Source organism: Hyaena hyaena, unplaced genomic scaffold, assembly GCF_003009895.1.
Source record: "Hyaena hyaena isolate Hyena2069 unplaced genomic scaffold, ASM300989v1 scaffold_1588, whole genome shotgun sequence".
NCBI classification, from domain to species: Eukaryota; Metazoa; Chordata; class Mammalia; order Carnivora; family Hyaenidae; genus Hyaena; species Hyaena hyaena.
The window spans coordinates 11,870-36,916 of record NW_024082219.1 but is presented as its reverse complement, the minus strand read 5'-3'; the positions used below and the strand labels follow the sequence as shown (position 1 = coordinate 36,916).

The 25,047-nt window shown below is 37.2% G+C and overlaps 1 protein-coding gene across 5 annotated transcripts in view; it reads right to left on the bottom strand.

The window, feature by feature from the left end:
• GPR174 (G protein-coupled receptor 174) overlaps positions 1-22,947 on the bottom strand; it is a 57,356-nt gene extending 34,409 nt beyond the window's left edge. For 4 of the 5 annotated variants that reach the window (XR_005526937.1, XM_039224299.1, XM_039224301.1 and 1 more), the window contains exons 1-2: positions 22,886-22,947; positions 22,421-22,526 (exon numbers count right to left, since the gene is read on the bottom strand). The gene's annotated coding sequence lies outside the window, so the exon portion shown is untranslated. Of the gene's footprint in view, positions 1-3,981; positions 4,013-22,420; positions 22,527-22,885 lie in introns of those variants that run through there. The other variant, XM_039224302.1, reaches the window with a different exon arrangement.
• Between the last annotated feature and the right edge of the window lie 2,100 nt (positions 22,948-25,047).

The following is a 25,047-nucleotide window of genomic DNA, read 5'->3' as shown; positions in this document are numbered from 1 at the left end:
GGCAAGAGTCTTGAAACTGCTTGGAGGGTCTCACCTCCTAGGTTATATTTCCGGAGATATCAATGAGGCACCGGACTAAGATCTAGAAAAAGGCCTGGATTGGGATATGAAGCACGGTCCACTTTGTCTACGCCTATGGCACAGGGAGATCGGACCCAAAAGAGGCAGTTGCAATGCTTGGTTCCAGAAGTGACTGTGGAGCCGCCATTTTTCTCCCCACAACCACCAAGGCTGGACCTCAGGAAGTGACCCACGGGACCCAGTTGAGACTAAGAACAGCCTACGCCAAACCAGGCTCATTCCAGCTAGAGAGCTGTTTTTTTTTTTTTTTTTTTTTTTTTTTACCAGAGCTTGGGGTAAGACCAACATGGATGCACTGCCCTCATTAATTCTGGTCACTGGTTTACTTAAACAGTCACATTTAATTCTCTAGATGTATACTCTACACCTCCACCATTAACTTTTTATCTCTCTCTCTCTCTGGAGTAATCAGATTATATATTTTCTCTAAGGAACATTATCTTCGTTTCTTTCTCCTCGCCTCTAAATATATTCTCCTTTTTCTCTCTCTGAATTAAGTCTCTTAGTCTCTCTGCCTGGTCATTTCATTTCCAATTTCGCTTCTTTGTCGCCCTGTCATTTCTCTCTTTGTATATGCTCTTCCATCAGCACTGCATACACCCAGATCTTTATTTGTACCTGAGAATTCTGGTTCTATGGTTTTAGACTTTCTTTTGTCTTTGGGTTATGTCTTTTTTCCTTTCTTTTCTTCTTTTTTTATTTTTTATTTTTTATTTTTATTATTTCTCTTACATCTTCCTTTTTTTTTTTGTCCATTACTGTTTTTCTTTTTCTTTTTCCTTTCACTTTGGGTGTTTGTTGGATTTGTCTGTGCATTTCTGTGCCTTTGTTCCCTATGTGTTTGTCTGTTTACTTTTCCAAGGACACCTCAAGAAACAAGCCAAAGTACACATGGTGGAGAGTCCCAAATACCACTCAAGTAGGGAGATAAAGAACTAAAAATTCACCAAAATAGACCAAGAGACACCATTAAAGGAATACTTCCTGCATGGACACGCCCGGAACAGTCAATGAGTCTTCTTTAATTTTTTTTTTTTATGTTTTATTTATTTCTAGGAGAGAGAGAGAGAGACAGCGCGAGCAGGGGAGGGTCAGAGAGAGAGGGAGTCACAGACTGAAACAGGCTCCAGGCTCTGAGCTGGCAGTCAGCACAGAGCCTGACGCGGGGCTCGAACCCACGAACCGTGAGATCATGACCTAAGCGAAAGTCGGACGCTTAACCGACTAAGCCACCCAGGCGCCCCTCAATGAGTCTTCTTTAATATAGCAATACTGTCAGGTGCAGAGCACATAACAAGCTTTTAAAACTAAAAAGAGACAGAAAGCTAGCCAAAATGAAAAAATGGAAGAAATCTGCCCTAAATAAATTCCAGGAAGAAGTGACAGCTAAACAATTGCTCAAAACAGATATAAGCAACATAACTGAACAAGAATTTAGAACAATAATCATAAACTTAATCACGGGGCTTCAAAAAAGCATGGAAGACATCAGGGAAGCCATTGTTACAAAGACTATGGACTTTAAAAATAGTTGTGATGAATTAAAAAATGCTATATATAAATGAGATGCACAGTAAAATGGAGGCGGCCAATGCACGGACTGAAGAGGCAGAAAGGAGAATAGGTGAAATAGAAGAAACAATTATAGAAAAAGAAGAAGCTGAAAAAGAGACAGATAAGATCCAGGAACACAAAAGGACAGTTCTAGAATGCAGCGATACAATCAGAATAATATCCGTATCATAGGAATTCCAGAAGAGGAAGAGAGAGGGAAAGGTGCTGAAGGAGTCTTTGAACAAAATATAGCAGAGAACATTCCCAATCTGGTAAAGGAAACATTCGTTGAAATCCAAAAGGCACAAAGAACTTTCCTCAGATGTAACGTGAATCGATCTTCTGCACGGCATATCATAGTGAAACTAGCAAAATATAAGGACAAAGAGAGAATTCTGAAAGCAGCAAGGGAGAAAAGCACCCTAACATACAAAGGGAAACCTATCAGAGTGGTGACAGACCTATCTACTGAAACTTGGCAGACCAGAAAGGAATGGCAGGAGATCTTCAATGTGATGAACAGAAAAAATATGCGGCCAAGAATCCTGTATCCAGCAAGCCTGTCATTCAAAATAGAAGGAAAGATAAAAGTCTTTCCAAATAAACAAAAATCGAAAGAATTTGTCACCGCTAAGACAGCCCTACAAGAAATCCTGAGGGGGGCTGTAAGGGGGCAAGATGGCAGAGAAGTAGGGAGCTCCGTACATTGCACTCACCCCATATCTCACACAGAAAAGATCTGAAGCCATAGGAAACCTTACAAAATCCAAGAGATTGGGAGAAAAAGGATACAGAATCTACTGAGAAAGACTTCTAACGTGAGTGCGAACTGGGGAAGATAAAATAGGGCCGGGATTGGAGACTCCAGGGACGGGGGCGATCCCCCTCTGCAGGAAGTGAGAGGGGAAAGAGAGAGTCCAAAACTGCTCAAGACATGGTCCCTGTCGCTGGGAAAAAGAAAAACCTCTGCTCGGGGCACAGAAGGACAGTGCTCGCCAAATCCCTGGGAGCCAGGACCACACGCGCCAACTCGTCCCGGAGAGGTTGCACGCACAGGCCACTTCTTTGTGCACCTGGCTGGCTGGACTCTTAGAGGAGCTGTGCGCCTACCACGGCATTGAGCTCCTGGCTGGCCAGATCCCTGTAGGAATCACGCGCGCTCACATACAGGGTCGCTGTGCTCCTGGCTGGCTGGAACTCTGGAGGGAAAGCGAAGAGCTTAAAAACTGGGAGATTTGCCCGCAAGTTCGTGTTTCGGGTGATGAGACACAAAGGGACCTGGTTTCCCTCTCTCCAGCAGGCCCGGCGCGCCCCGCAGGGAAACCCCCCCCCCACCATACTCACCAACACAACTTGGAGGAGAAGGGAGTAACAATTCTGGCTCCACCCCCAGGGCTAGGCAAGAGACTTGGAACTGCCCCAAGGGGATCACCTGCGAGGTTGTTTCTATGACAATTTCAGTGGGGCGCGCGGACTGGGACTTGGAAATTAGGCCTGGCCTGGGTTAAAGAGCGCAACCCACTTTGACTGTGCCCCCGGCACGAGGAGCTTACACACCCAAAAAAACGAGGTGCAGCGCTTGGTTCAAGAAGGAACTGGTGTGCCACCACACTCCTCCCCACAACCTCCAAGGCAGAACTCTACCTGGGGCATTGGATCACAACACGCCCATCTCTGCTTGAGAGCTGCCCTCCGTTTTTGGATTTTCTCCTTTTTTAAATTTTTTTTTTCCCCTGGAACACTGACCGGAGTAACTCTGGTCACAGGCTTGCTTAAACAGTCACATTTAGTCCATTCTGTAGATATAAATTCTAACACCTACCGACCTTTTCACCTCTTTCTCTCATGAGTAATTAGACTATATGTTTTCCATGGATAACACCAACATCCTTCTGCCACCTACCCAACCATATTCCACCCTTTAGCTCTTTGAAAAAAGCTTCTTACCCCTACTGCCTGTTCATTCTATTTCCAATTTTGCCTCATCCCCGCCGTGTCTTCTCTCTCTTTCTCTATGCTTTTCAACGAGCACTGCATACAAAAATCTCTGAAGAAATAACAACCTTGGCTTCCCTTGGGAATTCTACCAGACATTTAAATTGAATTAATACCCATTCTTCTCAAGCTGTCCCAAAAGATAGAAATCGAAGGAAAACTTCCAGACTCATTCTACAAGGCCAGCATCACTTTGATTCCCAAAGTGGAAGACCCAGCAAAAAAAAAAAAAAAAAAGAGAGAGAGAGAGAGAGAGAGACCAGCCCATTATCCTTGATGAATACAGATTCAAAAATGCTGAACAAGATACTTATAAATCTAATCCAGTAGCACACAAAAATAATTACCCACCATGATCAAGTGAGTTCCATTCCTGGGTTACAGAGCTGGTTCAATATTCACAAATCAATCAATGTGATACATCCCTTTAACAAAGAAAAGATAAAAGTCATATGATCCTGTTGATAGGTGCAGAAAAGGCATTTGACAAGATACAGCATCCTTTCTTTATAAAGACCCTTGAGAAAGTCGGGATAGAAGGAACTTAATTAAACATCATAAAAGCCATCTATGAGAAGCCTTTAGCTAAAGTCATCTTCAATGGGGAAAAACTGAGAGGTTTTCCCCTGAGTTCAGGAACACGACAGCAATGTCCACTCTCACCACTGTTGTATAATATAGTGCTGGAAGTCCTAGCCTCAGCCATCAGACAACAAAAGGAAATCAAAGGCATCAGAATTGGAAAAGAAGAAGTCAAACTTTCACTTTTCGCAGACGACATGATACTCTACATATAAAACCCGACAGACTCCACCAGAAGCCTACTAGAACTGATCCATGAATTCAGCAAATTTGTAAGGTACCAAATTAACGTACAGTTATTGTTTGCATTTTTATACACACATAATGAAGCAACAGAATGAGAAATCAAGAAACTGATCTCATGCACAATTGCACACACACACACACAAATACAATACCTAAGAATAAACCTAACCAAAGATGTAGGAGACCTGTATGATGAAAACTGTAGAAAACTTATGAATGAAATTGAAGACTCAAAGGGAAAAATATTCCATGCTCATGGGTCGGAACAATAAACATTGTTAAGATGTCATTACTACCCTAAGCAATCTACACATTCAATGCAATCCCAACCAAAATTGCATCAGAATTCTTCTCAAAACTAGAACAAACTTTCCTGAAATTTGTATGGAACCACAAAAGACCCCGAATACCCAAAGGAATACTGAAGAAAACTAAAACGTGAGGCATCACCATCCCAGACTTTAACCTCTGATACAAAGCTGTAATCATCAAGGCAGTATGGTATTGCAACAAAAACAGACATATAGACCAATGAAATAGAATAGAGAACTCAGAACTGGATCCACAAATGTATGACCAATTAATCTTTGACAAAGCAGGAAAGAGTATCCAATGGAAAAAAGACAGCCTCTTTAACAGGTGGTGCTGGGAGAACTGGACAGCAACATGTAGAAGAATGAAACGAGATAATTTTCTCGCTCCATACACCAAAATAAACTCAAAATGGATGAAGGGCCTGAATGTGAGACAGAAAACTATCAAAACCTTAGAAGAGAAAGCAGGAAAAAACCTCCTTGAGCTCAACCCCAGCAACTTTTTCCTTGACACATCCCCAGAGAAAAGGTAATCAAGAGCAAAAATGAACTACTGGGATCTCCTCAAGATAAAAAGCTTCTGCACTGCAAAGGAGACAATCCATAAAACTAATAGGCATCCGATGGAATGGGAAAAGATAGTTGCAAGTGACATATCAGATAAAGGGCTAGTATCAAATATCTATAAGGAACTCATCAACTCCACACCTGCAAACCAAATAATCCAATAAAGAAATGGGCAGAAGACATGAACAGACACTTCTCAGAAGAGGACATCAAGATAACCAACAGACACATGAAATGATGCCCAGCTTGCCTCATCATCAAGGAAATATAAATCAAAATGACACTGAGATACCACCTCACTCCAGTCAGATTGGCTGAAATGAATAAATCAGCAGACTCTAGATGCTGGCGAGGATGTGGAGAAATGGGCACTCTCCTACACTCTTGGTGAGAATGTAAATTGGTGCAACCCCTCTGGAAAACAGTATGGAGGTCTCTCAAAAAAGTAACAATTGAACTCCCCTATGGTCCAGCAGTAGCACTGCTAGGAATTTACCCTAAGGATACAGGAGTGCTGATGCATAGGGCCACATGTATCCCAATGTTCATACCCACACTCTTAACAATAGCCAAAACATGGATAGAACCGAAGTGTCCATCAACTGATGAATGCATCTAGAAGATGTGATATATTTATACAATGGAATACTTCGTGGCAATGAGAAAGAATGAAATCTGGCCATTTGTTCCAACATGGATAGAACTAGTGGGTGTTATGCCCAGCGAAATTAGTCAAGCAGAGGACAGACACCATATGTTTGCACCTATAGGTGGATTAGGAGGAAGCTAACAGAGGACCATGGGGGAGAAGAAGGGGAAAAATTGTTGGGGAGAGGGAGGGAGGAAAACCATGAGAGACTCTTGAATGCTGAGTACAACCTGAGGGCTGATGGGGGTGGGGGAGAAGGGAAGGGGGGTGATTAGCATGGAGGAGGGCACTTGTTGGGATGAGCTCTGGGTGTTATATGTAAACCAACATGACAATACACTCTTCAAGGGGAAAAATACTAAAAGAATACACTAGAGAGAATATATAGTAGATTAAAGGAAATAGAAGAACAGATCAGTGAACTAGAAGACAGGGTAATAGAAACTAACCAAGCTAAATGGCAAATGAAAATTAATAATAAATGGGAATACTTTAAGGGAACTCAGCGACTTCAGTTGTAATAATATTGGAATTATAAGGATTCTGGAAGGAAAATAAAGAGAGAAAAAGATAGAAAATGTACTTGAAAATAAATACTAGCTGAAAAATTCCCTAGTGTGTCAAAGGAAATAGACATCCAGATTCAGGAATCACAGAGAGCTACCAACAAAATGAAGCCAAGGAGGCTTGCAACAAGATACATAATAATTAAAATGGTAAGAAGTAGTGATAGAGAGCATTAAAAGGAGAAGAGGGAAAAAAAACAGTTACATAAAAGGGAAACCCCATACGGCTTTCAGCTGATATTTTAGCCGAATTTTTTTGGGGGGAGAGTCATGATATTTTAAAAGGCCAAAAAAGAAAAAAAAAAAAAACTGCAGCAGAAAAGTCTCTATCCAAGGCTACTATTCAGAATAGAGTAAGAGTTTAATAAAGTGTTTCCAAGACAAACACAGTTTAAAGTTCATCACAACTAAACTAAGCTTACAAGAAGCATTAAAGGAGGGTTGCCTGGGTTGCTCAGTCTGTTAAGCGTCTGACTTCAGCTCAGGTCATGATCTCACGGTTCGTGGGTTCGAGCCCCTCATCGGGCTCTGTGCTGACAAGTAGCTCAGAGCCTGGAGCCTGCTTCGGATTCTGTGTCTCCTACTCTCTCTGACCCTCCTCTGCTCATGCTGTCTCTCTCTGTCTCTCAAAAATAAATGAAATATTAAAAAAAAGAAGCATTAAAGGATATTCTCTGAGTGGAAAGAAAAGGCCATAATCAGGAGAAAATTAGAAGAAGGAAAAATTTTACAAGTACATAAAAACATAATAAAAATATTAGATTGATCACTTATAAAACCACTGTGGAATTTAAAGTACAAAAGCAGTAAACCAATTATATCAATAAAAATAGGTCAAATAAGGGGCGCCTGGGTGGCTTAGTCGGTTAAGCGTCCGACTTTCGCTTAGGTCATGATCTCGCGGTTCGTGGGTTCGAGCCCCGCATCGGGCTCTGTGCTGACTGCCAGCTCAGAGCCTGGAGCCTGTTTCAGTCTGTGACTCCCTCTCTCTCTGACCCTCCCCTGCTCACGCTTTCTCTCTCTCTCTCTCTCTCCTAGAAATAAAAAAAATAGGTCAAATAATTCACGTAATAAAAAAATGCACAGTGTGACATCTTTATATAAAACATGGAGGGTAGAGTAAAAATTTAGTGTTTACTTAAAAGGTTTCAAACTTAAGCAACCATCAACTTTATATAGATTCCTATATACATAGGACGTTATATATAAACCTAATGGTAATCACAAATAAAAAATCTGTAATGGAATTGCAAATATATATATAGAGAAATCCAAGCATATCACTAAAGAAATTCATCAACTTCAAGGGAAAGAGCACGAAAAATGGAACAGAAAAAAATTACAACAACTGTGAAACAAGTAACAAAATGGTAGTAAGTACATACTTATAAATAATTATTCTGATTATAAATGCACTACATGGTGCAAAGACTTAGAGAGGGATAATGTACAAAAAAGCAACACCCATCTATATGCTGCATACAAGAAACTCATGACAGACCTAAAGAAATCTGCAAATTGAAAGTGAAAAGATGTAAAAACATTTATTATGCAAATGGAAAGAAAAAGAAATCTGGTAGCAGTACTTATACCAAACAAAATCGACGTTAAAACAAAGATTGTAACAAAAAAATGATTCTTTCATGTAATCATGAAACAATTGAACAAGAATATATAACAATTATAAATATTTATAGACTCAACATGGAAGCACCCAAAGACACAAATCAAGTATTAACAGATATAAAAGAAAAAAATCTATAATAATACCATAGGGGACTTTAGCACTCCATTTACAACAATTGATAAATCATCCAGACAGAAAATCAACAAAGAAACAGTAGCTTTGAATATATATTTGAAAATAAGGGCTTAACATATATTCAGAAATTTTCATTCAAAGGCAGTCAAATGCACATTCTTTTCAAGTGAATATGGTACATCTTCCAGAATAGATCATATATTAGTCCACAATAAAGTCTCAATAATTTTTTAAGTTATTTTTTTAATATTTTTATTTATTTCTAGGAGAGAGAGAGACAGCGTGAGCAGGGGAGGGTCAGAGAGAGAGGGAGTCACAGACTGAAACAGGCTCCAGGCTCTGAGCTGGCAGTCAGCACAGAGCCCGACGCGGGGCTCGAACCCATGAACCGCGAGATCATGACCCAAGCGAAAGTCGGACGCTCAACCGACTAAGCCACCCAGGCGCCCCTCAATATTTTTTTTTTAAAAAGTCAAAATCATGTCATGGTTCTTTTTCAACAACAATGGTATGAAACTAGAAATCAACCACAAGAAATATCTTGAAATAACACAAATACATGGTGGCTAAATAACTTGTTAGTCAACCATTAATGGGCCAACCAAGAAATCAAGGAGAGGGCTGCTTGGGTGGCTCAGTGGGTTAAGCATTCAACTTTAGCTCAAGTCATGGTCTCACAGTTCATGAATTCGAGTCCCGCGATTCAGATTCCATGTTTCCCTCTCTCTCTCTCTCTCTCTCTCTCTGCCCCTCCCCTGTTCACACTCTGTCTCTCTCAAAAATAAATAAACAGGGGCGCTTGGATGGCTCTGTTGGTTAAATGTTCGGCTTCTGCTCAGGTCATGATCTCACGGTTCAGTCGTGGGTTCAAGCCCTGCATCGGGCTCTGTGTTGACAGCTAGCTCAGAGCCTGGAGCCTGCTTCGCATTCTGTGACTCCCTCTCTCTCTGACTCTCACCTGTTCGCGCTGTCTCTTTCTCTCTCAGAATAAAAAATAAAAATAAGTAAACACACAAACATTAAAAATATTTAAAAAAAAGAAATCAAAGAGAAAATCAAATAATAAGTGGGGAGAAATGAAAATAGAATCACAATGGTCCAAAATCTTTGAGATGCAGCAAAGGCTGTTGTAAGAAAGAAGATTAAAATAATACAGGCTTACCTAAAGAATAAAAATATCTCTAATAAACAACCTAACCTTACACTTAAATGTGCTAGAAAAATAAGAAAAAAATATCAAAGCCCAAAGCCAGTAGAAAGAAGGGGAAAATAATGATTAGAATAGAAATAAATGAAATGGATACTAAAAAAAAAGTCAAAGAACAGATCAATAAAACCAGGAACTTTTTCTTTGAAAAGATTGAAAAAAAATTGATAAAACTTTATCCAGACATATCAAAGGCAAGAAAGGACTCAAATAAATAAAATCAGAAATGAAGAAAGAGAAATAGCAACTTACACCACAGAAATACAAAGAATTATAAGAATATGAAAAAGATGGGGCGCCTGGGTGGCTTAGTCGGTTGAGCGTCCGACTTTCGCTTAGGTCATGATCTCGCGGTTCGTGGGTTCGAGCCCCGCGTCGGGCTCTGTGCTGACTGCCAGCTCAGAGCCTGGAGTCTGTTTCGGATTCTGTGACTCCCTCTCTCTATGACCCTCCCCTGCTCACGCTGTCTCTCTCCCTCTCCTAGAAATAAATAAAACATTAAAAAAAAATTAAAAAAAAAAAGAATATGAAAAAGAAATGGAGGCCAAAAAAATGTACAACCTAGAAGAAATGTACACATCCTTGGAAACATACAACCTTTTTAAATAGAATCAGGAAGCAAAAAAGCTTGAAAAGACAGATTACTAGCAATGAAATGGAATCAGTAATCATAAACTCCCAACAGACAAAAGTCCAGGAACAGATGTCTTCATGGGTGAAGTCTACCAAACATTAAAAGAAGAGTTAATACCTATTCTTTTCAAAGTATTCCCAAAAATCGAAGAGTAAGGAAAGCTTCCAAATTCATTCTATAAGGTCAGCATTACCCTAATACTAAAAACAGATAAAGACACTACATAAAACTACAGACCAGTATCTCTAATGAGCATAGATGCAAAAATCTCCAACATAATATTAGCAAACCAAGTCCAACAATACCTTTAAAAAAAGTACCTGGGGCACCTGGGTGGCCCAGTTGGTTGAGTGTCTGACTTCCGCTCAGGTCATGATCTTGTGGTTCTTGAATTCGAGACCCACATGGAGTTCACTGCTGTCAGCCTGTCAGCACAGAACCTGCTTCAGGTCCTCTGTGCCCCTCTCTCTGCCCCTCCCCCACTTGTGCTCTCCAAAGGAAAAAAAAAAAAGATAGATATATTTTTAAATCAGTCATCACGATCAAATGGGATTTACTTTCGAGATACAAGTGTGCTTCAGTATTCTCAAATCAATAGATGAGATACATCACATTAACAAGAGAAAGGATAAAAGCCATGTGTTCAACTCAATACAAGCAGGGGAGAAAAAAAAAATTTGACAAAGTACAGCATCAATTCATGATAAAAAGCCTCAACAAAGTAAGCTTAGAGGGAACATACCTCATCATAATGAAAGCTGTATATGAAAAAACCATAGCTAAAAAAATACCTAATGGGGAAAATCTGAGAGGTTTTTTCTCTAAGATTTGGAACAAAAGAAGGATATCCATTCTCAACACCTTTATTCAATGTAGTACTGGAAGTTCTATCCACAGTAATCAGAAAAGGAAAAAAAAAAAAGCATCCAAATTCTTAAGGAAGAAGTAAAACTGTCACTATCTGCAGATGACATGGTACTTTGTATAGAAAACCCTAAAGATACTACCAAAAATCTACTAGAACATACGGATAAATGAATTCAGTAAATTTGCAAGAAACAAAATTAACATATATAAATCTGCTGCTTTATTCTACACTAATAATGAAGTAGAAGAAAGAGAAATTAAGAAAACAATCCCACTTGTAATTGCATCAAAAATAATAAAATACTGAGAAATAAACTTAACCAAGAAAGTTAATGATGTGTACTCTGAAACTATAAAGCATTGACGAAAGAAATTGAAATGACACAATGAAATGGAAAGATATTTCTTGTTCATGGATTTGGAAAGGACATTTGTTAAAATGTCCATACCACCCAAAGAAATCTATACATATATTGCACTTCTTATAAAAATATTAACAGTATTTTTCACAGAAGCAGAACAAATAATGCTAAAATTGGACATGAAACCACTAAAGACTCAAATACCCAAAGCAATTTTGAAAAAGAACAAAACGGTAGACATCAGAATCCCAGATTTTAAGATATACTAGAAAGCTACACTAATCAAAACAACATGGTACTGGGACAAAAATAGATACAGAGGTCAGTGGAGCAGAAGACACAGCCCAGAAATCAACGCACACATTATCATCAATTAAGCTATGACAAAGGAGGCAAGAATATATATTTGGAAGAAGTCTCTTCACCAAATGGTGTTGAGAAAACTGGATAGATAAATGAAAAAGAATGAATCTGGACCACTTCCTTACGCTATATACAAAAATAAACTCATAATGAATTAAATACCTAAATGTGAGACCCGAAACCATAACATTCCTTGAAGAAAATATAGACAGTAATTTCTTTGATATGGACCACAACAACATTTTTCTATGTGTTTCATCTGGCAAGTGAAACAAAAGCAAAATTAAATTTAAATTGTTGAGACTACACCAAAATACAAGGCTTGTACACAGTGAAGGAAACCTCAACAAAACAAAACAAAAAAGCAACCTACTTAAATGGAGAAGTTATTTGCAAATGATATGACTAATAATGGGTTTTATTCAAAATACATAAAGGACCTATACAACTCAACACACACACACACACACACACACACACACACACACCTGATTAAAAATAGGCAGAGGATCTAAAAACATTTTTTTCCAAAGAAGACACAGATTTCCAACAGACACATGGGATGATACTCAGCATCACTAATCATCACAGAAATATAAATCACAACCACAATAAGATATCACATTACATGTCAGAATGGCTAAGCTCAAAAGTGCAATAAATAACAATTGTTGGTGATAATGTGGAGAAAAATGAACACTTGAGAACTGTTGGTTGGACTGCAAATTGGTGCAGCTACTGTGAAAAACAGTGTGGAAATTCCTCAAAATAATTAAAAATATAATTTCAATAGATCCAATAATTCCACTACTGGATATTTGCCCAAAGAAAATGAGAACACTAATTCTAAAAGATATATGTACCCCTATGTTTATTGCAGCATTATTTACAATAGCCAAGATATGAAAGCAACCCAAGTGTCTATCCTTAGATTAATGGATAAAAAGTGGTATAGAATGGGATATTACTTATCCATAAAAAAAAATAATGTGATCTTACCATTTGCAACAACATTAATTGATCTAGAAGGTACAATGCCAATGCTACGTGAAATAAAGATAGTGTCTCTATTTTTAAGCTCAAAAAGACTGACATTTGTTCAGTGGATTTAAGCTAATGTATTCATGACCAAGAAGTAGGAGAAGTTATGCAGGACCTTCACTGAGACCAGGCAGGAATTTTCCTAGTTTTCTTTTGTTTTTGTTTTTGTTTTTTTTTTTTTTAATTTCAAGATGTTTATTTTTGAGAGAGGAAGAGAGACAGACAGAAAGAGACAGAGAGAGAGAGAATGAGTGGGGAAGGAGCAGAGATAGAGGGAGACACAGAATCCGAAGCAGGCTCTAGGTTCTGAGCTATCAGCACAGAGCCTGACGCAGGGCTCGAACCAACCAACCATGAGATCATGACCTGAGCTAAAGTCAGACACTTAACTGACTGACCCACCCAGGTGCCCTCCAATAGTCTTCTTTTAAATAATTCATAAGACCCATCACAGATCCAAGAAAAACGGAGAACAGTACCATGGGAGGAGAGTAAGGGACAGGTTTTAAAAAAGTTGCACTCGGGGCGCCCAGGTGGCTTAGTCGGTTAAGCGTCCGACTTTCGCTTAGGTCATGATCTCGCGGTTCGTGGGTTCGAGCCCCGCGTCGGGCTCTGTGCTGACTGCCAGCTCGGAGCCTGGAGCCTGTTTCAGAGTCTGTGACTCTCTCTCTCTCTGACCCTCCCCTGCTCATGCTGTCTCTCTCTCTCTGCTAGAAATAAATAAAACATTTAAAAAATTTTTTAAAAATAAATAAAAAAGTTGCACTCTTCATATCTTATACTAAACTTGCTCATCAGCCTACACACGGAGTAAATAATTTAACAAGTTCAGTTAACACAGTCCTCTTGAGCATCTGGGGCAGTACACAGGTTTTTTCTTTCTTTTTTTCTTTTTTGTCAGTATGCTGTTTTCATTGATAAGCCCAATGATGATATACATAGTAATTCAATGAGCCTTATTATGTTTTTTTCAATTACTTGTAAGACTGGTTGAATATTTTAAATAAGTATTAGATTTCAGTAATTTTTATTAATAATCTATTACTCTATATTAATGCTTTAGTCGTAGGAAACAAGGTAACTGAGGGCTAGACAAATTAAGGTATCCATTCTTAGTTGCATAGCAACTTAATGGCAAAGCCAGTACTGGAACCTACATTTTAATTAAAAAGCCATGGATTCCTTTATCTACATCATACTTTCAACTCTACACTCTCTAATATGTGAGTGGATACCTCTCTTCTCATATAGTCAGACCATTTGGATGTAAGCTTTCTTTATGTTATTAAGGGCTTTCAATCATTAAATCGACACAAGTGTATAAATCACTTAAAACACATGCCCTTCGTTTTTCTTTTCTTCAGTGGTGTAAAAACAAGTGTTCTTACCATATGCAGAAAAAAATCAACACTATCCCTGTCTCTTTCCCATCTCTCTATCCCCATTTCTACATACAGAAACACAGACATACAGATACCCATTTTTCACTGTCATGCAAGACTGGAAGACAATAACCAAAATGGGACAAATGTTCTTTTTTTGTCCAGTCCTTTCCTGCTGCTACAATTTGCTAAATTATCTAGGTGACTGGGTGTCTCAGTTGGTCAAGTGTCCAACTTTGGCTCAGGTCATGATCTCGTGGTTTGTGGGTCGAGCTCTGCATCGAGTTTTGTCTCAGAGCCTTGAGTATGTTTCAAATTCTGTGTCTCCCTCTCTCTCTGCCCCTTCCCTGCCCACGCTCTCTCTCTCTCTCTCTCTGTCTCACAAATAAATAAACATTATTTTTTTTTAAATTTGCTAAAGTATCAATCTAGGAAAAAGGAATTAAATGATGAGATGAGCAATATCTTGTTGTAAATCAAGTTACCACGCCAGAGAGAAAAAGAAGACATGCCTTTCTGCTTGAAAACTGGTATACTGTCAGCAGTGACACAGTACACAAAATGAGAGAGAAATTGAATAAAATCAATTGCTAAATTGAGCAAGTCAAGTACTAAGCTCTATAGAAAGCTGCCATATATTTGGTACAAACACAGCATAGTTCTTAATGGGGTTGGGCCATTCCTATGGCCTTTCTTAAAGCAGTGATTTTATTAATCCAAAAATCTCATATTTCTATTTCTCATTTTTCCAGCTTTAAGGCTTATAACAGTTTTGCTCCTTATAAATAACTTAAGGTGTAAGCTTGACCAAGCATAATGGTTCCATGTGGTGAAAGAAATCTAACAAGTGGAAGGCAGGTGTAATCTAACTTTTCCAGTAGTATTTCAATCCAATTGTACATGGCATTTCGAAAAGCTTACAGAAGAATTCTAAACAAAGTAATTAAAAGTATCTATTAGGTATTTGCATGGTGATTAATACCCCTGAGAGAGAAGTGCCCTCAATCATACTATTCTCACAAAGAATGAAACTGAAAAATGAGGAAGTTTACTTCTTTGTTCAGGTTTATACCCCTAGCCAGTCCCAAAAGGGTACAACCTAAAACTCAAATTTCTGATTAGTGCCTGCAGTAAATGTAATTTAGAACAAAGTTCAGGGATGCATATCCCAAGACCCTTTCTCTATTTCCTCTTAGATAAGAAAGCAGAGACGCGGAAGGTGGGGTATAGAGAGCAAGAGGTTGTGGGAAATAACCACATCATCAGGAGACAGACTATCCTAAAACCTTGTACCTGTTAGGTAGTTAACTAAGTAGCTAGTTGATTAGTTTCCCAGAGTTCTGTAACTGGTTGGGTCAGATAGTTACAACACTGAGCTCCTAAACTTAAGTATGTGAAATAGATTCCATTAATTATCTTTGTAATATAGCCATATATTGTATTCAGAACCTGTGACAGGCGCCTTGTAACTCCAAATCCTTGGTCCTAAGGGGAAAAACTCCAATTATTACTAATATTACACTTGAAAAATAGTAAACACAATAAACATTCATTGAAGAGAAAGTATTTCATCTATGTTTTCTATGATCCCCATTTTTAATCTATTTTATTCGCTTCTTTATATGTTTTACTCTCCCTTCCCCCATTTCTTAGTTCACACGGCCTCAATATAATAAAAGAACAACCTATTTTGAAATTGGTACATCTTAATCCCCATGACCTATTTTACCCGTACCCTCCATCCACCTAACCTCTGAAATCCATCAGTTTGTTGTCTAAAGATAAGAGTCAGTTTCTTGGTTTGCCTCTCTCTCTTTTTCCCCCTTTTCTCATTTTTGTTTCTTAAATTCTACATGTGAATGAAATAATGTGGTATTTTTCTTTTTCTGACTGATTTCCCTAAGGATAATACTCTAATTCTATCCACATCATTGCAAATGGCAAGATTTCATTCTTTTTTATCACTGAGTTATATATATATATATATATATATATATATATATATATATATGGTGTGTGTATATCTATGTATCTATGTATCTATGTATCTATATATCTATCTATCTCTACCTATCACTTTATCCATTCATCAGTCACTAGACACTTGGGCTGCTGCCATAATTTTGCTATTGTAGATAATGCTGCTATAGACATCAGGGTGCATGTATCCTGCTGAATTAGTAGTCTTGTATTCTTTGGGTAAATACTTAGTAGTCCAATTGCTGGAACATAGGGTAGTTCTATTTTTAACCTTCTGAGGAACCTCCATACTGTTTTCCAGAGTGGCTAACCAGTTTGCGTTCCTACCAAAAGAGATCCCTTTCTCCACATCCTCCCTAATGCCTGTTGTTTCCTGTGTTGTTGAATTTTTCCGTTCTGACAGGTGTGAGATGATATCTCATTGTAGTTTTCATTTGCATTTCTCTGATGATCAGTGATGGTGAGCATTTTTTTCATGTGATTGTTGGCCATCTGTAGGTCTTCTTTGGAAAAATGTCTGTTCATGTCTTCTGCTCATTTTTAATTGGATTATTGTATTTTGGATGGTTTAGTTTTATAATTTCTTTATATATTTTAGATACTAACCCTTTATCATATATGTCATTTGCAAATATGTTTTCTCATTCTTTAGGTTCCCTTTAGGTTTTTATGATTGTTTCCTTTCTGTACAGCAGCTTTTTATTTTGATGAAGTCCAAGGAGTTTCTTTTTGCTTTTGTTTCTTTTGCTCAGGAGATATATTTAGAAAGAAGTTGCTATGGCCAATATCAAAGATGTTACTGCCTGCATCATCTCCTAAAATTTTTATGATTTCAAGTCACCACATTCAGGTTTTTAATCCATTCTGAATTTAGCTTTGTGTATGGTGTAAAAAAGTGGTCCAGTTTCATTTTTGCATGTTGCTTTTCAGTTTTCCTGACACCTTTTTTTGAATAGACTTTTTTTTTTTTTTTTACCATTGGATATTCTTTCATGCTTTGTTGAGGTTTAATTGACCATATAGTTGTGGGTTCATTTCTGGATTTTCTATTCTGTTCCATTGATCAATGTGTCTATATTTGTGGCAGCACAGTGTTGTACGATCACTACAGCTTTGTAATATAATGTGAAGTTTCGAATTGTGACGCTTAATTTAGAACAGAAATTGTTTCTATAGTTTTTAGTCACTTTTGTACCACTTTATTCACTTTGTAATCAGGGTGTCTTTATTTATACATATTAATGTAACATGAATCATTAATGTCAAGAAAACGTTTTCTTCTGGAGGTTCGGAATTAAATGGCTGATGAAAAAACACATTTGATAAATAATAAGTCAGTCTATCTTTAGATGTCATTTATTTTCTGGTACACCATTTACTCTGACACATTCAAAATAGAGGAGCCACTCAGCATAACAGATTTTCAGTTTTAAAGAACTTGGGGTGCCTGAGTGTCCTAGTCAGTTAAACATTAGACTCTTGATTTTGGCTCAGGTCATGATTTCATAGTTTATGAGCTCGAGCCCTGCATCATCCTCTACACTGAAAGTGTGGAGCATGCTTAGGATTCTCTCTCTCTCTCTCTCTCTCTCTCTCTCTTTCTCCCTCTCTCCTTCCCCTACTCACTTGTGCATGTGCTCACTCTTTCTAAAAATTAATAAATCAACTTGTAAAATAAAGAACCAACTCATGGGTCACCTTGTATCACCTAAAAATGAGTAGATATTCCAAACAGCAAATAAGTATAATTAATGTTATCCTATAAATAAAGTGTAAAAATTATTTTATAATATAAAAATAAGTCGTTAATCTACAAAAAATATCTGGTAAAAGAGGGGAAAGACCTGTACTCTGAAAAGTATAAAACGATAATGAATAAAACTAAAGGTGACACCAAAAAATGGAAATATATTCTATGCTCATGGATTGGAAAAACAAATATTGTTAAAATGTCTATACTACCCAAAGCAATCTACACTTTTAATAAAATCCTTGTCAAAACACCAGAAGAAACTTTCACAGAGTTAGAACAAACAATCCTAAAGTTTGTATGGAACAAAACACCTTGAATAGTCAAAGCTACCTTGAAAAAGGAAAACAAAACTGGAGGCATCACAATTCCCATTGTTCGTGGGAATGCAAAGTGGTACATTTACACTGGAAAACAGTATGGAGGGTCTTCAAAAGTTAGAAGTATAATGATCCTATGATCCAGCAATTGCACTATTAAGCATTTACCCAAAGAATACAAGACTACTAATTCAAAGGGATACATGCACCCTGAAGTTTATAACTGCATTATCTACAATAGAAAAATTATGGAAACAGCCCAAGTGTCTGTTGACTGATGAATAGATAGAGAAGATTTGGTGTGTGTGTGTGTGTGTGTGTGTGTGTGTGTGTAAGTAAGGGAATATTAGCCATCAAAAAGAATGAAATCTTGTCATTCACAATGAAATGGATGGAATTTGGGATTATTATGCTAAGTGAAATAGGTCAATCAGAGAAAGACAGTTACTATATGTTTTCACTCATAAGTAGTTTTAAGAAACAAAACAAAGGAGCACAGGAAAAATAATAGAGAGGGAAACAAACTAAGAATTAGACTCTTGACTATAGAGAACAAAGTGATGGTTACACAAGAGGAGTTCGGTGGCAGAATGAGTTAAACAGCTCATTAATTAAGGAATTAATTAAGGATTTAAGGAATTAATTAAGGAATTAATTAAGGAATGTAATTAAGGAATGCACTTCTGATGAGGATGGAGTGTTGTATGGAAGTGTTGGATAACTAAATTCTATACCTGCAACTCATGTTATACTATGTGTTAGGTAACTGGAATTTAAATAAAAATTGTAAAAAGAAATATTTAGTAATATGTTATTGGCTTATGAGAAACAGCTGAATATGACCTGTCACGTAAAGTTGAAAAGTGTTTTAGCTGAGTAACTATACTTATAACAGAATTACATGCTTTCTTCTGTTGCTGAGAATGTGGAGGAAATCTTGCAATTCCCTTGCATAAATAGTGTGGTACTGAGCAAAAGCTTTTGGAAGAAACAAATATATTTTCAAGATGTAAGGAAGGAATTGAAGGGTTGTTGATACATTTGAGCCTAAATGGGAAGCCTTGGTTCATGTTCTGGACGCAAGTCATGCTTTCGGTGATCCACCTGCTGATTATGGCCAATGGTTTAAACTTTTGTTTCCTGACTAGCTGGTTAGATTTAGTGAATTTCTTCGCCCATACCTATCCCCAGAATCTATACAGACTTGATTTTGTTTAATATCCTTTTTTAATTTCTTAATATCCTTTTAATTTATTTCTTGGGAATTCTGTCTGCATCTTGATTTCTGGCTGATACAAATGCAGTCATTGCTGCAAGTAAAAGTTTTCCCTCTAAAGCACACTCTCCTCTATGGGTTATCTTTCAGTGACTATACCAAGAAAACCCACTTTAATTTTCAAACCCCAGATATCATGTTGTTATATGATAAGCAGTAATAGTCAAACCATTAATGACTACATCCTTTTCTGGATTTGCATACTACCAATTATTATAATATTAACTTCCTCACACTTTATTCAAAGCCTGTTTTGCCTTTATATTCTTACCCTGTAATCTTTATTCCTTTCTCAAATTTGGAATATCCTAGACCTCAGAATTTCCTGAGTACTTTCTGTTGTTTTATAGCTTGGCCAAACTGTTGCACTGGCACATGATAAGTATAAGTAACCAGCACATGGCCAGGTTTGTGTTAATGTTTATTATAGCATTCTGTTTATACTAATTTTCATTTTGGATTTTTTCTGTGGGCACAGAATAATTTTCTCCGATTCTTGCAAGAAAACCATAGTAAGGCCCAGCAAAGCAAAATTGGCTACATTATCAGGGCCCTTGGAAGAAACCTGAAGTGTTCCCCTTCGTTCTTGAGTGATTTCAAAACGGCATCCTTTAACGTTCCCCAATGATTAATACATGTTTCTCTTAATCTTTAAGCCTTTTTAAGCAGTAATAAAAAGTAAAATGAGCATTGGGCTAGGTATCAGAGATCTAAGTTGCAGCCTGTTCTCTATCATAGACTCACAGAGGTACTTGGCCCAGTCATTTCAATTCTCTGATCCTCAGTTTTTCCAATTGTAAAATGCAAACTGTCAATCTGTCACCTTTCAAAGCATAAATGAGTCTTAAATTTTTTTCTATTGCTCCTGTAAGTGACAGGTTTTGAATCTATTTCTTTTTTTTTTTTTACGAATAGTTTATTGTCAAGTTGGTTTCCATATAACACCCAGTGCTCATCCCCTCAAGTGTCCCCCTCCGTGCCCATCTCCCCCTTCCTCCCCACATCCATCAGTCCTCAGTTTCTGTCAGCATTCAAGAATCTTTCATGGTTTTGAATCTATTTCTGATAAGTTCCTTTGACTTGGGGTCTGAAGACTGATTCTATAGACCTATGGCACAAGAAAAAGGCTTTTGGGATGTCACTTTAATGGGCAAGGGAAACAGCACTATCTGTAGGCCCTTCTCTCGGGATTAAGGAAGGGTTAGAAGAAAGAGTTTAACTCCTTTTCTGGCTCTGAGCGTCTGATTGGTGCTAAAAGTGTCTATAAAAGGAAAGCATAAAGCATGCTTCTTTCCCCTCTTCATTTCAGTTCCCTAATACAAGGGGGAGATATTGATTTCATTCGTTCCTAAGGGTCTCTCAGTGAAAATTCTGTGAGCTTTTTGGAGGGATCAATGTCCCACTTTATTTATTCACCTTTACAATATTCTGTACCATACTGTACCAGCCCAAACAGAATTGATAAACTAAATTATTCCTGTCTCACAGAAATGTAACTATTGCAAACATACAGCAAGATAGAAGCAGTGCATGTGTTTACAAGTGCAAAAAATATTTTCTATAATAAAAAAATCCCCCCTCTGACATAAAGTTCTTAGAGGATGGCTTTTACATGATTCAAACATTTACGAGTGTGGCTGGTGGAATTTTTCATTGGGCTGAAAACCTTGAATTCCATCTATAAGATTAATACCTTTGCCACAATACCTGATATTTACATCAGGTTCCTGAAAGCAATCCTCCTTGTTGTATGATCCAAAGCTCTCTAACAAATGTAGCTCTAGTTAAATAAAATTATAACTTGTTTTTTCTTCCTTGGAAATATTAAGGCAGTATAAAATAAAGTCCATCAAAAAATTAAAAACAAAATGAAGTCCAGGTACACCAGTGTTGACAGTAGAGGAAGGAGCAGAAAAGTCATTTAAGATTTTATCCTGGGTCATATTGCACCATGGAAATCCAATTCCTTTTTTAAAATCTCTGAATGCAGCTCCTAGCAGTAACATGCTACTGATAGCTTTATCAATGGATTTAAAGTTAGAAGGTGCCTTCCTCAATATTTTCTACTTGAACACAAAAGAAAAACAACATACAAACCAGAAAACAATTTTACTTACATTATGTCAAATTAAGTTGATGATGAGTGTCTAAAGATGTAAATTTATCCTAAAATCATTTAACCTATTGTTGATTTTTAATGCACTGATTATTCTGATAGATACAGCTTATCTATGAGAAACAGAGTAACTACCTCTCTTGTCTTCTTATTTCTCTCTCTCATTATCAACATGTTTTTGTTGTTATTGTTATTGTACTGGAGTGCTTTCTTTGAAAGCAGAAACTCTACACTTAACATTAATTACATTTAACTTTTGAAGTAAAAATATATAACTTTTACAAGCTGATAAGAATATGTATTCATGGTTGTAAACGACCTGAGACATTATGGCTCTTATTTTTGTAATCATAGCTCATTCTGAAAATAACAGAAATCTAACCATTTAAATCACTTAGCAGAAGAACTATCACCTCCAAAAAGTTATAACAAAGAGTAGATAAAAAACATCCTGCATATTCTGCAAGTAATTCTATTTAATATAGAGTTGCTTAAATTACAAATGTTCACAGGGCTATTTTATTCAATATCAACTGAGTGAAACACGTTAAGAAAAATCTCTCCATGTCAAGCATATTTCTCCCCATTCAAGTTACCTCCCCCTTCCCACATCAAGCAGCTAAGTGTATAATTATTTCTGTTTGTGCAAATACTAAGGAAATGACATACAATAATGGTCCAGGTTCATGATATCCATACCATCTTTAGATCTGAAAGTTACCCAGAACCTGGTGTGAAGAGACCAATTTTAGATATCAATGGTAAAAGATACAGATAAGATCTAATTATTAAAACCTGGAGCCTACCGTTTCAATTTCTTTCTGTTTTCTCCAAAGATTTCCAAAGAATTCAAAGCGACAGCCACTTCAACAAGGATGCTACTGATCTGTACATCAATTCCAGGTCCTTGTTCTGAGAAAAACAAATTCAATCCGTTTAAAAAAAAAAAAAAAAAAAAAAAAAAAAAAAAAAAAAAAAAAAAAAAAAAAAAAAAAAAAAAAAAAAAAAAAAAAAAAAAAAAAAAAAAAAAAAAAAAAAAAAAACCCAGCAAACAAACAAAACTCTTAAAATGAGATAAAGACAAAAGGACAGGAGATAGAGAAAGAGTGAAAGAGAAAGAATAAAGAAAAAGAAAGGAAACAAAAGAAAGGGAGGAGGAAAGAGGCAAGGAGGGAGGAAAGAATATAAATAAAAGAAAATATAAGAAAGCCAAAATAAAATTGAAGTTAGCAAAGGTAAAAAAAAAAATGAAATGAAACTCTCAGCATTACCTAACCATGTTGGAAAACATGGTAGTGAGATGTCAGAGTGAAATACGCAAGCCTCTGTGCACACTGAACATTTCCGTTTTCCAGGGGGTAGCTTGAGCTACCAAGCTTGCTCGTTCTTGTTCTCTCTCTCTCTGTCTCTCTCTCTCTCTCTCTGATTAATTATGCAGAACTATTCTATAGACCATACATAGAGGCTGCAAAGCTTCACACTTAACAAAGAAACTCTCGTTTCCATTTATAGGACCACAGTGCATTGCCTTCCACTTAGCTTTGAGTTTGTGACAATACATGGCTTGTTTGTTTATGGAGACTTTTGCAGAAACTGTGCCTTTTGGCCCCTTTCATAGACAGTGGACGACTGCAGTCTTCACCATGATTCTCTAAGTACCTCAATTGTTGGGTTCAGGTGCTAAAGTGGACAGTCCTTACCTAAAATTCACCCTTAGGTAGCTCCCAATAGGAGAGGTCAAAGTGGAAATGACTTCTGCCTGGAGTATTTTTAGATATACAGACTTTTAAACCCATGAGATTAAAATAAATACTCTACTCCTTAAGAAAAACTTGAAGATACATAACTCACCTCCCATTTCCTGTCCACCCACTCCCCATACCTCTCAGAGTTCTCGGCCAGGAAATGCAAGTAAACCCTCATTTCCTCTCAGTGGTTAGGAATAATTGGGTGAAAAGAGGCTTATTTCCTGTAGCCCAGACCGTTAGCCATAGCCTGTTGAAGGTGGTGTTCTAAGGAGCTCCAGAGCCCCAGAGCCCAGGACCACATTCTATTTGATATCTAACATATTCCATCTGCAGCAGCACCCCTGCGAGATGAACAAGGAGGAGCTGACGGCAATCTCCGAGACTTGCATAGTATTTTATATCAGAACAAGGGAACTTTTCACATGTACCATGGAAGAAATAAGTATATTAGTGCAAATCTAGCCTCTCATTCCAGGACATATCTACACGGTACATTATAGGAAGCATCTGTAGCACTCTTTGCCTCAAAGTTTTTTTTTTTTTTTTTTGCTAATGCCTGAAACACAAATCCTTTGGAGTTAAGCATCCTTTTCATCCTAAAGTCTTGATTTTCCAATCCTGTCACTCTTAGAAATATACTTAGTTGAAAACTTTGGAATGAATAAATTTATTAGGATTGGAAAGATAAAAATAAATAATAAGAGCAGAATATAAAAGAAAACTGAATAGATTCCAGGGAATGAAAAGTGAATTGCCAAACCAATCTTTAATGACTTCTCACTAAGCTAAGTATGTTGAGAATAGTTCTGGGTAAGTGGAGAAAATATAGGGGAAAGGGGTAAATTAACTAAATTTGCAAAGGTCAGATATATTGACAACAGCACACAATTCCTTGCCCCTGCTGTGTCCTTTTATTCTGTACTCCACAGTCTGGTAGAATGTGGCATTAATGCTATATTAATTTAAATAAAATTTTCCTACTTGCTTTTGTTGTGTCTAGACTTTATTGTGATGCTCTCTCTGTTCAGAGAACCTTAGCTCCTTTCATCAAACACCTACTGAATAACTGCCAAATACAGACCAGTAGATCAAATATAGCTGAAGAGGAGAGAATGAGGGGTAAAAAAAGTATGAGAGCTGATGGTAAAGGAAAGGATATTGCTTCCCAGCAACTTTTCAGAATCTAGTTAACAGATAAGACATATGTAATTGCCTAAGTTATAAGGCAACATACATGTCATAAGGGCCTAAAAATGTTATTTCTACTACTGTAATGTTTTACAGAGGAAGGCTGGGATAAGAAATGGAATTTCAGGATGCAAGCCAGGCAAGCCCTCAGGAGAATGAGAGTTTGGGCTGGATCTCTTAAGAATGGGAGGATTTCAATAAGTACAAAGAGAAAGTATTATTCAGATTTCTAAAAACTCATAAATTTCTTTGTACAGGCTCACATTTTATTATCCTAATTTTCCTCCCATCTGCTTCCACCAAATAAAGTTTGGGTATAAACAGATCAGTCTTGAGGTTTCATCTGGCTTTCCCAGATAGAACTAACAGGAGCCAATCTTTATGTATTTTGAAAAAATACCTGATGGTAAAGTTTCTTGACTTAGTCTATACTTACCTTTCTTATTTAGATCAAGGAACTTTACCCCAATGAGAATCCAAGTTATGCTCCTATATGA